This window comes from Neoarius graeffei, chromosome 17 (genome assembly GCF_027579695.1).
Source record: "Neoarius graeffei isolate fNeoGra1 chromosome 17, fNeoGra1.pri, whole genome shotgun sequence".
Taxonomy (NCBI): domain Eukaryota; kingdom Metazoa; phylum Chordata; class Actinopteri; order Siluriformes; family Ariidae; genus Neoarius; species Neoarius graeffei.
The window spans coordinates 41,802,587-41,817,268 of NC_083585.1; positions in this window are offsets into that span (position 1 = coordinate 41,802,587).

The following is a 14,682-nucleotide window of genomic DNA, read 5'->3' on the forward strand; positions in this document are numbered from 1 at the left end:
CCGATGACATCATGCGCGGAAATTAAAAGGGTAGGTGACTTTGGTCGCAAAATTAATATACTTGTCGTTGTCAAAAAATTATGTTTGATATATCATTTTGAAGCTAAAAGATTTCTCTATCTAGTGATACCATTTATATATGTTGTCAAAATATATTGTATTTTATGCCAAAGAATACATCCAATGGTGGAATGGCACTTTAAGTAGTGAGATTTCCCCCTGTTGAGTAACTGAAGTGGGCATTTTGTTGCATTTTCAACAGTTTTTTTTTTTTTTTTTAGATTTCTATATTCTTTCTTATCATGGCCTGGTGGAAGTTATTCGCTGCTCATTGTCAATTTCTTTTTGTGTGTTTGTCTGAGAGGTTTGTACTGAGCCTTTTATTTTAGGACAACTGTCACAATCAGCTGTGCAGATGGAGGAGAAGGCTGTTTGTCACACTCCTGCTTGAACAGTGTGTAGATGCATGCATATGCGTGTGTGTTTGCATATTTGTCTAAGGCTGACTCCGTGGATGCATGCATGTGTAGATGTCACACTGCAGTTCCTTCTTAGCCAGGCCCCATATGCTGGCCCACGCTACCCTTCAGCATGCCTTTGACCTGGCCCACCCTCCTCCTGGCCCACTCTGCCTGTCTACACTGGCTACACAAATTAGCACAATGCACAAGTAGGGCCTCCACACCCCACTTGACACGGGTCTGACCTCTGCCGTGTGGGTGCCTTTGCAGCATGTGTGTGTGTGTGTCCTTACTATCAGTCGCATATGCACAGACCTGCCAGCTGATCGGGAGGGGGTGGGGGTGATGTTGTGTGAAAGCAGGAGGGGTGAGAAAGGGTGCGGGAGGGATCACGGGGTTGTCTGGTCAATTAAATTCACATTGGAGATAAATGATTTGCAAATGATATACAAACAAGTAAGTGCCTTGTGCTTGAGAGATATCAAGGACTCCTCTTTCATGGCCTATTGACATGCGAGCTAGAACCTGCCAATGTCCTATAGATCTTACACACACAGATGTTGAATAGATAACACAGACTGGGGGAAATAGTTCTGTTTAGAATGGCTCAGTGTTGTTGTTGTTGTTGTTGTTGTTTTTAACTCACGTTATCATAGAGGAATATATTTTTATCATTTATATCATTGATATTGACTTTATAATGAATAATTTGCTTCATTCAGATACATTTAATACACTTAGATCGTGTGTGTGTGTGTTTGTGACTATATATGTGTATATATTTTCTCTCACCTGCAATGTTCTATGAGCTATATAATAGCAATGGAGAGATTTTCAACACAGAAGCTCGTGTGTGTGTGTGTGTGTGTGTGCACGCGTGTGCTTGTGTACATGTTTGTTTGTTTGCATGTGTGTGTACTTTAGCGAAAGCCTTGTTACAGTCCTCCCTCTGTCTGCTCTCGGAGGAGTTGATGATACTAAAGACACTAAACAGGACCCCGGCTGTGATGGCAGGGAGAGAAGGGCGGGGCAGAGTGGGGTGGGGGGGGTGGTATTGGTGCCCCCTCAGCCTTTCACCATTCTGCTCCTTTACAACTTTACAAAATAGGCTTTTAATTTTCCTGAGCGGCTGGGGCGTGCGAGTCCTGCCTGCATCAATCATCATCATGAGGCTGCAGGCGTGAGGCTGCTCCCTAGGGTCTTCTCCCCTTCTGCTACCCGGGGCCTGCAGCCTGCCTCTCTCTCTCTCTCTCTCTCTCTCTCTCTCTCTCTCACTTTGTCTTCCTCTCCTGCCCTCTCTTGCTCTCTTCTCTTACTTCTATCTCTCTTTTCTCTCTAGTCCATTCTGCCCACAGCGCCACTCTGTGTTATATTGCAACTGATTCAGCTTCCCTTGGAGCAATCAAAAGAGCATCAGCATCACAAACATAGACTTTCTGTAACTCCATCTCACTCATTACTATTCTGCACCAGTCTGCTTTTTTCACTAACTTCTGGAAGCTGTAAACAACTTAATTATTGTTTACTGGTACAAAGCAGAATTTCTCATTCGGAGCCGATGTTGCAGCTTGTTTGGAGATTTACAGTGAAGGAAACGCAGTCCTGCTCTGGCCTTAAAGGGCAGATGGAGTGACAGAGGGCACACACCTCAGGTCACGGCCGATCTGGGACATCTTGACTCCTGGTACTAAACACAGCCAAAAGGATCTGAAAGGCACATGTGTCTAGTTTGTGCAAAGCTAGATGAATGACAAATGTATCACTGAATATTGATTTATTCACATAACCGATAGAATGTAATGAATTAAAGTGTGTTCAGACTCAAATTGTGATTTCTGTGTGATTTAGCCATTATAGCGTATTACAGTCATACTGCTGTACATTTCAACAAATAGTTTTTTCATGATATTTTCAAACAGCCACAGTAAACCTGTGAGAGGTGTGAAAGCTCTGAGAGCTCATTTGCATATTGATAATATTGGTGCAGTGGTCAATACTAAGATAATGATTAATAAGTATTGTACTGTACATCAGTTGTTCAGAATAATCTTGAATAACTGAAAATATCTTATATTTCAGCAAATACAGTACTGTGCAAAAAGTCTTAAGGCACCCTTTTTAATATAAATTTTGTCCTAGATGTTTATTTTATGATTTCTGCATTACTGCAGGTATTTGTTCGCCAGTAAAGAAAGCAACATTTTAAAAAAGACAAAAAAAAAGCAGAACAATTGTGGCCCATTCTCCAAGATACTCAATAAAACTCTTAGAAAACTGTTCAAAGTACCTGAGATGCATTTTTTTTTTAAGGGCTTTTCTTAATAAATAAATAAATAAATAAATAAATAAATTTTTTTTTGTTTAGTTTATTACTGCTTATAATATAGTGTCATCTTTAAAAACATATAAATATATAAATAAGTAAGCAAACAAACAAACATTATTGATTTTTGTTTAGTTTATTACTGTTTTAGTTATTGCTGGTTAGTAGTGTGTGTGTGTGTGTGTGTGTGTGTACAATGTTTAACGTAATCATTTTTGAAGGCATTTTTGCTTTTCAGCATTTCTTTGCATGTGCCTAAGACTTTCAAAGAGTACTGTATATCTAATGTTTCTTTTTATGAGCTTATGATACATCAATAATATTTAGGCTGTTTCTATACATTTTTACTCATTTTAAGATTGATTTTTTTTCTTGGCCAATCATATTGCTCAGTTTTTAAGCATTATGTTCAAATCGAACGAGATTATTTCAAGCTTGAAATGAATAAAATAGCCTTCAATAATCTGTTTTATCATAATCTCACACTGAGAAATAGTAGATAAATTAAACTGCAACTTTCTTTCCACTCAAAATAATTTATTTTTGCTGTGGAAACACCAAACGGCTAAATAATTTTGGAAATTTTGGCTCGGCTAGGTGACGTCTTTAAGGTACTAGTAGTCTCACAAGCCAGGCTTTTAGCTTTTCCTGGAGAATCTGGAACCTTTTGTCACTAAATAAGGTCATGTTCTTTTACAGGACAAGGTAATTCAACTAAAATTGCAAAAGTCCGTCTATGTTTATTTACCACCGACCATTTCAAGTAAACTCTATAACTTTTAATGACATGATGGTGTGATTTCATTTGAATCCAGTGACTGTACATTGCTCTGAGAAGCTAACTGTGAGAAACAATTCAAGGAAGTTCAGGGAAATATGAATAGCCAATCAGACTGCAGCGTTTAAGATTCTATAGCTTTTGATCAGCGATATTTTTGCTCAAGAAAATCTCATCTCATTATCTCTAGCCGCTTTATCCTTCTACAGGGTCACAGGCAAGCTGGAGCCTATCCCAGCTGACTACGGGTGAAAGGCGGGGTACACCCTGGACAAGTCGCCAGGTCATCACAGGGCTGACACACAGAGACAAACAACCATTCACACCTACGGTCAATTTACAGTCACCAGTTAACCTAACCTGCATGTCTTTGGACTGTGGGGGAAACCGGAGCACCCGGAGGAAACCCACGCGGACACGGGGAGAACATGCAAACTCCACACAGAAAGGCCCTCGTCAGCCATGGGGCTCGAACCCGGACCTTCTTGCTGTGAGGCGACAGTGCTAACCACTACACCACCGTGCCGCCCCGCTCAAGAAAATATAAAATAAATTAAATACAGTGTCTGTGAATTATGTATTGTTTTTCCCCACTCAAGTTGATCTTTCCTTCACTGTTTGATCTCATAAACAAATATTGTGATTTCTATATGCTATTTCCATTGTCACCTTTAAGAAGCTCGTCCAAATTTGGCAACATTGAGTTGGGGTGAATAGACCAATCAAATAATAATGGAACAGACAGAACTCAATTAAAAACAGTGGATAATAGGCTGGGAGCAGTTTTACTCTGCAAACAAGCTAATGTTTTGTCATGATATGGAAACAAGAAGATAAGACAACATCATTTGCAGTTGGTCCAATGAATTTGAAAATGAACCCAATCAGTGTTGGTAAAAATTGACTGACATATTCAAACCAGTCGAACCATACTGGCGGGATGTGACGTGTGTAGTTATTTTTAAGCACTCTAAAATTTTAAACTCAGAACCTAAAGACATAAATATGTTATGTCATGCACAATACAAAACTGACAGTACACCAAATTAGGCCATAAGACTAATGTGTAAGTTAATGGCACTGAAGCCGTGATGTGGTGTATATCCGTAAACCATGTGAGCACACCATGGTGCTTCTGATTACTGATTACCCTGCAATCTAAACATCACAAAACATCACTTCCTTTTTCATGACAAGCCGTCTTTAAGTGAACCAGAGGATGGGCTTGCTGCTGCCTTTCCACGGACGACTCGACCATCATGTGTATTGGTAACAGTAATTCAGTAACAGCATGGGGCAAAACTCTGATTGCTAGACAATCAGCTACTAAGCAGTGAAGTGTGTAACAGATCATGTAACACATCCTAACTGTACTTGTGCCTGACATGGAACAGAAGTCACTCTCTGTCTCACACTTTCTCCATCTAGCTCTTGTCTCTCTATCCCTGTCTCTTTCCCTTTTCTCCTTTTTTACTTTTCCATCTCTCTCTCTCTCTCTCTCTCTCTCTCTCTCTCATCGTCTGCACTGCCTCGGGCTTTAATCTGATAAAGGCAGCCGAGAGGTGTGATAAGGCTGAGCCCCGAGCACTAGACCCCCCTTGCCGGAGCATTTAGTATGCATAGACCTCAGCTATCTGCTCCGTTGCACCTTGACTCCCACTGATCAGGCTGGCTGACAACGGCCCCTCCACCTTCTCTGCCCCCTCCACAGGCAGCCCTAACAGCACCCTCTTGCCCCGAAGGAGAGTAGTAGGGGGACAGAACATGAGGGCAGAGGGGCAGCAAGCTCATCTCCTTTCACTAAAGCTACTGCACTGTAGGAGACTGGCATATGACCCAGCAGGTGCTTGCTGCCCCAGTACACCAGCAGGCGTCAAGACTTATTTACACCAAACATGATGCTAAACATTAGGAAAATGATTTCTTTTTCCATTACTCATTACTCATCACAATTAACCTGGTGCTTATTTGAGTCGTGATCTGGTAATAATAATAATAATAATAATAATAATAATAATAATAATAATAAAATCTGCACAAGCAGCAGCACTGATGAATTTGTCATTTTCCTCCAAAACTAATCAAAGACAGCTCTTTAAAAGGCATCACAAGACTGAATAATGGCTGGTTTCATATTAGTAAATTGATAAACAGCTTGATATAAATCTGAGGGTGGTGTGAGCATTTCTTAGCATTTTCTTTAGTGTTTTTATGTTAGCTTTATTTATTTAAAAAAATCTAACTACATTGCTAATTCACTTTTTCAAATAAGTGAACACAACTGGGTGGCATGGTGGTGTAGTGGTTAGCGTTGTTGCCTCACAGCAAGAAGGTCCGGGTTCGAGCCCCGTGGCCGGTGAGGGCCTTTCTGTGCAGAGTTTGCATCTTCTCCCTGTGTCCGCGTGGGTTTCCTCCGGGTGGTCCGGTTTCCCCCACAGTCCAAAGACATGCAGGTTAGGTTAACTGGTGACTCTAAATTGAGCGTAGGTGTGAATGTGAGTGTGAATGGTTGTCTGTGTCTATGTGTCAGCCCTGTGATGACCTGGCGACTTGTCCAGGGTGTACCCCGCCTTTCGCCCATAGTCAGCTGGGATAGGCTCCAGCTTGCCTGCGACCCTGTAGAACAGGATAAAGCGGCTAGAGATAATGAGATGAGATGAGAAGTAAACGCAACTTCAATGTACTTCAGTCAATTTTATTTACAAAGCATTTTTGACATTAGACATTATCACAAAGTAGCTTTCAAGAAATCTGGATGTAAATATACAGTGGTGCTTGAAAGTTTGTGAACCCTTTAGAATTGTCTATATTTCTGCATAAATATGACCTAAAACATCATCAGATTTTTACACAAATCCTAAAAGTAGATAAAGAGAACCCAGTTAAACAAATGAGACAAAAATATTATACTTGGTCATTTATTTATTGAGGAAAATGATCCAATATTACATAGCTGTGAGTGGCAAAAGTATGTGAACCTCTAGGATGAGCAGTTAATTTGAAGGTGAAATTAGAGTCAGGTGTTTTCAATCAATGGGATGACAATCAGGTGTGAGTGGGCACCCTGTTTTATTTAAAGAACAGGGATCTATCAAAGTCTGATCTTCACAACACATGTTTGTGGAAGTGTAGCATGGCACGAACAAAGGAGATTTCTGAGGGCCTCAGAAAAAGTGTTGTTGGTGCTCATCAGGCAGGAAAAGGTTACAAAACCATCTCTAAAGAGTTTGGACTCCACCAATCCACAGTCAGAAAGATTGTGTACAAATGGAGGAAATTCAAGACCATTGTTACCCTCCCCAGGAGTGGTTGACCAACAAAGATCACTCCAAGAGCAAGGCGTGTAATAGTCAGCGAGGTCACAAAGGACCCCAGGGTAACTTCTAAGCAACTGAAGGCCTCTCTCACATTCGTTAATGTTAATGTTCATGAGTCCACCATCAGGAGAACACTGAGCAACAATGGTGTGCATGGCAGGGTTGCAAGGAGAAAGCCACTGCTCTCCAAAAGGAACATTGCTGCTTGTCTGCAGTTTGCTAAAGATCATGTGGACAAGCCAGAAGGTTATTGGAAAAATGTTTTGTGGATGGATGAGACCAAAATAGAACTTTTTGGTTTAAATGAGAAGCGTTATGTTTGGAGAAAGGAAAACACTGCATTCCAGCATAAGAACCTTATCCCATCTGTGAAACATGGTGGTGGTAGTATCATGGTTTGGGCCTGTTTTGCTGCATCTGGGCCAGGAAGGCTTGCCATCATTGATGGAACAATGAATTCTGAATTATACCAGTGAATTCTAAAGGAAAATGTCAGGACATCTGTCCATGAACTGAATCTCAAGAGAAGGTGGGTCATGCAGCAAGACAACGACTTTGAGCATACAAGTCATTCTACCAAAGAATGATTAAAGAAGAATCAAGTTAATGTTTTGGAATGGCCAAGTCAAAGTCCTGACCTTAATCCAATGGAAATGTTGTGGAAGGACCTGAAGCGAGCAGTTCATGTGAGGAAACCCACCAACATCCCAGAGTTGAAGCTGTTCTGTACGGAGGAATGGGCTAAAATTCCTCCAAGCCAGTGTGCAGGACTGATCAACAGTTACCGCAAACGTTTAGTTGCAGTTATTGCTGCACAAGGGGGTCACACCAGATACTGAAAGCAAAGGTTCACATCCTTTTGCCACTCACAGATATTTAATATTGGATCATTTTCCTAAATAAATAAATGACCAAGTATAATATTTTTGTCTCATTTGTTTAACTGGGTTCTCTTTGTCTACTTTTAGGACTTGTGTGAAAATCTGATGATGTTTTAGGTCATATTTATGCAGAAATATAGAAAATTCTAAAGGGTTCACAAACTTTCAAGCACCACTGTAGATCTCTGATTTATATTCTGTAAGTGTTTACTCTAAAGTCAAACTGTACTAAGTGTGTTGAAACAAACTTCAGTATAAATCTATGGTGAAGAAGAGTCCTGGGACGAGCACGGGACAGTCTTTATGATTACAGCAGCAGTTCTTGTGTGTGCATTATCCAGATGAATTTATTCTTTAAATCATCTGGCTGTATGTTGACTTCGAAATTTAGTTTATCAAAGTCCAGTGTAGTAATAACACAGCAGGAATGATATGAACTCATAACCTGACATTGGCTTTTCCACTGAAGCCCCATTTCTCAGTTTTGGTCACTCAGCACTGACACACAGTTTATATAGTCACTGAGTTGTTTATCATGCAGCTTTTTCTGCACTGACACGAGACTTATCAACTGCATGGCCGCTATTTTGACAGGCTGACATCGCACAAGCCATCTATCACACGATGAAAGTCTGTATTGTATTGGTTGTTAAAGGGTTTCATCAGATGTTAAAAAAAGAAAAGAAAAAAACAAAAATGGGGTCAGAGTCAAAAATATACATCATCAGAGGATCAGTGTTGATAGAAATGCATGTGGTATCTTGAACTTTATCATATGATAAAAACTGTTTGGTTTGAATAGATGTTTCGACACAACTCATTCTGACTCTTCTTACACAAAACCACTACGCTCTCTCTCTCTCTCTCTCTCTCTGTTCCTTTCTGTTGTCCCCTGTTGCCTCTTACACGATCTCATATTTGCAAATTAGTAACAAATTGTATGACTTGGGCGGCACGGTGGTGTAGTGGTTAGCGCTGTCGCCTCACAGCAAGAAGGTCCTGGGTTCGAGCCCCGGGGCCGGCAAGGGCCTTTCTGTGTGGAGTTTGCATGTTCTCCCCGTGTCCGCGTGGGTTTCCTCCGGGTGCTCCGGTTTCCCCCACAGTCCAAAGACATGCAGGTTAGGTTAACTGGTGACTCTAAATTGACCGTAGGTGTGAATGTGAGTATGAATGGTTGTCTGTGTCTATGTGTCAGCCCTGTGATGACCTGGCGACTTGTCCAGGGTGTACCCCGCCTTTCGCCCGTAGTCAGCTGGGATAGGCTCCAGCTTGCCTACGACCCTGTAGAAGGATAAAGCGGCTAGAGATAATGAGATGAGATGAGATTGTATGACTTGATTCATAAGAAACGGTTATGGTTAGGGTCAGAAGCAGGGGTGTTGTTTATTCCTTTTTATACCACAGCAATGTTGAATTCTTTGTTATGATTAATCAAAAGGTGTTAACTAATCCTCTATACGGGTAGCAGGAGCTTGGACAGTGGTGCCAGATTTTATTCAAATCATAGGTATATACATTATTATTATTATTACTATTATTGTTATTATTATTATTAGTAGTAGTAGTAGTATATCTACATTCACTGGATATGAGCAATCGTGCACTCTGATTGGTTACTCTACTACTCAGCTATCAGCTCATATACCGTGAGTAGAGAAAAACAAAATGGCAGCGTGTGTTGCTGAACCAACCAAGGACAAAATAAAAACTCTACTTACTTTTCTGCTATCAAAGTGTCCCATATACATTTTTTTGTACGTATGTTGGGGAGTGCCTGTTAGAGAGCACACTCTGTCTAGGCTGTCGGCATGGTGAGGTAGGGTAGCCAGTTCCTTTCCTCGCCGCCTTCAACTTCCCCAGTGTTTCCACCAGGTCCCCATTCACTGCTGGGTGGACAGGAGGCGAGCCCCAGATCACCATCCTAGGCGAGGCTCGAACCAGGGACCGTTCGCTTAGTGGTCAAGCACTCTAACCACTTCGGCTCGTCTTTTCTGCTATATAAGATGAAATTGTAAAATATTTTATTATTCTGTCCACATTCACTGGATATGAGCAATCGCATGCTCTGATTGGCGACTCTACTACTAAGCTATCAGCTGATATACTGTGAGGAGAGAAAAACAAAATGGCGACTTTGTTATCAAGCATTGAAAAGAAACAGAAATCTTTAAAAGAATATAGTCCCCCCCTCAACATCTATTGTTCCACCATCCAGCCCATTTGGTGGTGGTAATGCACCTTTCAGTTGGTTTGCCAACTCCCCCCCAAAAAAAAACCTAAAGAAGAAGAAGAACAACAACAAAATGGCGGAGTGTGTTCCTGAACCAACTGAGGACAAAATAAAAACTCGACTTGAAAACAAAACCCTCCAAAATACAAAAATGCAACAAAATATGGAATAAAAGTATTTGATGGTAAGAACTTTTTTTTTTCAAGAATTATTATTATTGTAGCATTTTTTCACAAATTGCTACCGTCATTTCGCTGGTTTGTTTACATTTGAAGTGGAAATTATTTTGTCGGACATTTTGTATAAAGTTTGATTTATCAAATTTACAAAAAATAAAAATGCTCTGTTTCTCAAAATCCAGTGAATGTGGATAGAATAAAACAGTTATTCCACTCGATCACATCGTACGTGGCTTATAGCCAACACGGCGCTATGCATCTCCTTGGCTATCAGCTCATGTACAAACTCGATTTCATGGAATAACTGTTAATTGTCATTTCTGAAGTAACAATTTTCCCAAGAACATGCCACATAATCATGCATAGATTTTAAAAACTAAATGAATAGTTGTTGATATGGTGATGTTTTTTGTCAGGAGATATTTATTTAACATTCATGGAAAGAGGCTCTAGTGTCATTGTGCTTCATAATGATTAGTAAGCTTTTTGTCACAGGAAAGTCTACAGAAGTTTGCGTTTTCTGGTTTCTTGGAAAAATAATAACCTACAATTTTAGCTCTTGTCTTTTTAAATTCGAGAGAGAGAGAGAGAGAGAGAGAGAGGCTTGGTGAAGCAACAACTTTTTATAGCTGCTATAGTGCAAGTGATAACAGGAACTAACTTGTTTCATAAATGTTCCACAACATTAAATGTAACCATCAGAGGTTAAAAGGTATGATGTGTTGATCATTAAAAAATGGAAACTTGTCCATCCATCCATTATCTCCTTATCTGTCAGGGTCATGGAGAAGCTGGAGTCGATCCCAGTTGACTTTGGGTGAAAAGTGGAGTACACCCTGGGCAGGTCAACAATCTGTTGCAGGGCAACACAAAGATGAACAACCATAAAAACAACCATAAAGACTCACATTTGCACCTGTAGGTAATTTAGCATAGCCAGTTGACCTAATCCACATGTCTTTTGGACTATGGGATGAAACTGGAGCGCCTAGAAAGGCCCCAGTGGGCTGCCAGGTTTGACCTCAGAGCCTTCTTGCTGTGAAGCAACTGTTAACCACTGCACCAGCATGCCGCCTTTAGAAAATTGTAATAGTTGGTAAATTGTGAGACACTTGTTAACAGTTTTGGAAGTGCTGTTATTGGAACATAAATCTTTCCATGTGGTAGCATGAACTCAGATTAGCATTGTTTCACATCTCACCACCCATTATTGATTATTTTCCGATAGTGTCACATAATCAATTTTTATTCCTTACTTACTAACTATTTTATTAGTATGAAGTGAAATGAAATTGAACCGCATCATTCTTGCTTGGTCAAATTTGTAAGAAGGAAATCATCTATCTGCTTTCCTCTCTCTCTCTCTCTCTCTCTCTCTCTCTCGTTCCTGGCTGCCACTCACCCAGGAGGTGTGCTGCTCCGTGATAATGGTAGTGGGAGAGCCAGCAGCAGCAGCTATCTGCCTCTGGTGTGGCTGAGATGGGATTTGGACTAGGCGCTCAGGCAGAAGTACTTATTACAGATCAGGGACTTGAAGAGCAGAACTGGGCCGAACGATGCCCACAAACACTGAGACGTTTGTTAGTTTTTGCACTAACAATGGAAGATAAGACAAAGGCACTTGTTTGCTACCTCTTTCTCATAGCAGCCACACGAAATGTGCACTGTTATCTGATGAGCACCTGCATGCTTCCACACACACATACACACACGTCTACATAAGTCCAGTCCCTCACCCATGACCCTGTCCCCATCTCTCTCAAAATGCAATGTGTGTACTCACAAAGCTGCAGAGAGAGAAACCGGCTTGTTTTGTGCCCATGTGATTTTTCCCCCCTCTGTTTTGTTCCCATTGGAGTGCTCTCCCGGCTTATTTTCCTTTATTTTTATCGTTCCATCTGGCTGCTAGTCACACATTAATCTAAATTCCAAACAGGGCTCCACCAGTGGCGTTATCAACTCACAGTTGATGTGAGCGCCGGCCCAGGAGAGGGGACGCAGGCGAAAGGGAGAAAAACAACACACACCACCACAAATTGATGTGGGGAAAGAGAGGTAGAGAGAAACCGAGAGAGAGGGAGAGGGCGAGAGGCGAAGAACACACTACAGAGAATGAGAGTCGTGTGTTTGTGCATGCACGCTCCAACATCAACAGCCTGCATGCTGATGTATCAAGCATACTTTTAGCTTAGCACATGCCAGAACACATTGCTGAAGCTATAAGATGAGCACAGCAGACCCTGTCATGACCATGATGATATAGTAACAGTACTGCATTACTTCAGTTCACACAGTTCACAGTTATTATTCTCCACTTTGCCTTCAGTGAATAATTGTTAAATATTATATGGAAATGGGTGTTTTACTGGGAAATACGCCACTCTTATTTTTCATACAAGCTACATCCAGGACATGGAGAACCAAAACCATGACATGAATCTCTATGTGTCACTCCTGAGGAAATCGATGAATTGCTTTGGGAACTTTTTGTTTGTGAATGTGTCAGTGTAATAAAAAGAACATCACACATTGGCTTGAAGATATGAAGTTTATCTTCTCGTGTAGAAAAACTCGCATTTTTCATACAAAATGCATCATGGATCTGAGTGACATTTAAATAATATTGGCTAGATTTTTTTTGTGGTCTATTAGATATATTCCATTCAGTTAGCATGATATAGAACGAGTCGAAGACACGAAAACAGCCAGCCGATATTATTATTATTGTTATAAATACACATTCCTTTCGGGTGTTCAACGCATCTTTTGCTTCAAACTTCTCTCAAAATCTTCTGTATTTAATGAAACAAACCTGGTGGTCATGTTTGTTTACAAATTGCCACAGTCGTTCGCTAGCGTGGAAGTTTTATATCTCTGACGTGTGATGTCATGTTGTCTTGACAACCATGCAACATCGTAAACCATATTCAATGCTCATTCTCCATTGGGTAGAGTGACATAATGCATGTAAGACAAGCGATATGCTAACAATATTGCATGCTATCAAACCAAATGAATGAAACCTGCTAGAGGGGAATACATGTTTTTATTCCATCGAAAAAGTGTCCTGTGTATGTAATAATTCCCAATATTTCACTCCAATGAGGTCACTCCCAGTGTTTTCCCGCTGAATAGACATGCATTGTCCAAATGGCGAACCAGTGCAAAATTAAAATTCTTTTGATTAACTTGCTTTTTTTTTGTGGATGTGTCCATACGATATAAAGAACATTATATGGTGGCATGAAGATATGTAGTTTATCATTTCGTTCATTTTGCTCAGTCGTGAACATATTCACCACTCAAAGATAAACTTTGTATCTTCGTACAACCATGTAATACCCTCTATGCATGTAGAAAAGGTTTTATATCAGTGCTTTAAAAGTAATAGTTGTGTATGTATTGTCCAGTGTTACTTGTATGATCATTAACTAAGGTATATAGGTAGCTAAGTTAGCGATCCAATTTTATTTGCAAACATTAACTAGCTAGATTCAATTTACTGAGTAAGATGGAGGTGCATAAAATTATTTTTATTTATCAACCTAAAAAAAGAAGAAAAGAAAAAAGAAACCAATATGATTTAGGCTTATAGTTCTAGTTAATTTTCCACCAACTGGAGACACAGCTGTACTGAGACACATCGGAAAAGTGCTTCGATTAACACTGTTCCTTTGATTGGTTCCTCTGATTGTTCCTTTGAAACAAATTAATTTCTTCAGTAAGTTTCATGACCATTGAAATTCCATCAGCTGTAATGACAAGTCGATAAATTTGCTGTGTAACTAATTTTAAATGATTTTAATGACTTTAATTTACACCCATTTTGATGCAAAAATAAACAGCAAGCACATTATCAAGGCTCCAAAAATTGTCCATAAAGCTGCAGCCTATATGATGAGAAAACAAGAGAACTTATGTTCATTCATGCTGGATTGTTTGCACTGTACCATTTTATGATCAATTAAATATTTAAGTAGGTTAAGAAACTTTGTACAATTTTGTTTGGACATCATGAACAGCTACAACAAACCAGATTATTCTGTAGTTTTATTTTTATTCAGTATTTACTTTTTGGTGTTTATCTGTGCATTTGATGTATCACGTGTGTGCTCACAGGAAAAATGTTTTCCAGAGTTAAAAGTATTTTCCTCAAAAATAGTTAATTTTGTTCTATTTTGAGTTTAGAGAGTAAAATTTGGAGTTAGAGTGAGCGCAAAATTACAGAGTAATTGTGTAACAGAGTGGGTTCTGGCTCTGAACTGAGTAAAATAATACAAAAGTTAATTTCAAGACACACTGAAATACCAAAACAAAGAGTAAAATATGAACACTGAATTGACGAAAATTGACTCTGGATAAACAGCTCTATCAAAAAAGTAACTTTTACTCTTTGTAGAGAGGGACCAAATGTTATCTGGCGGAACATTAAATAAATGTTACTCAGGCAAATTTCCTGTGCTATTAAACACATATCCAATCAGCAACCAACCCCAAATACTAGTATTTTCTG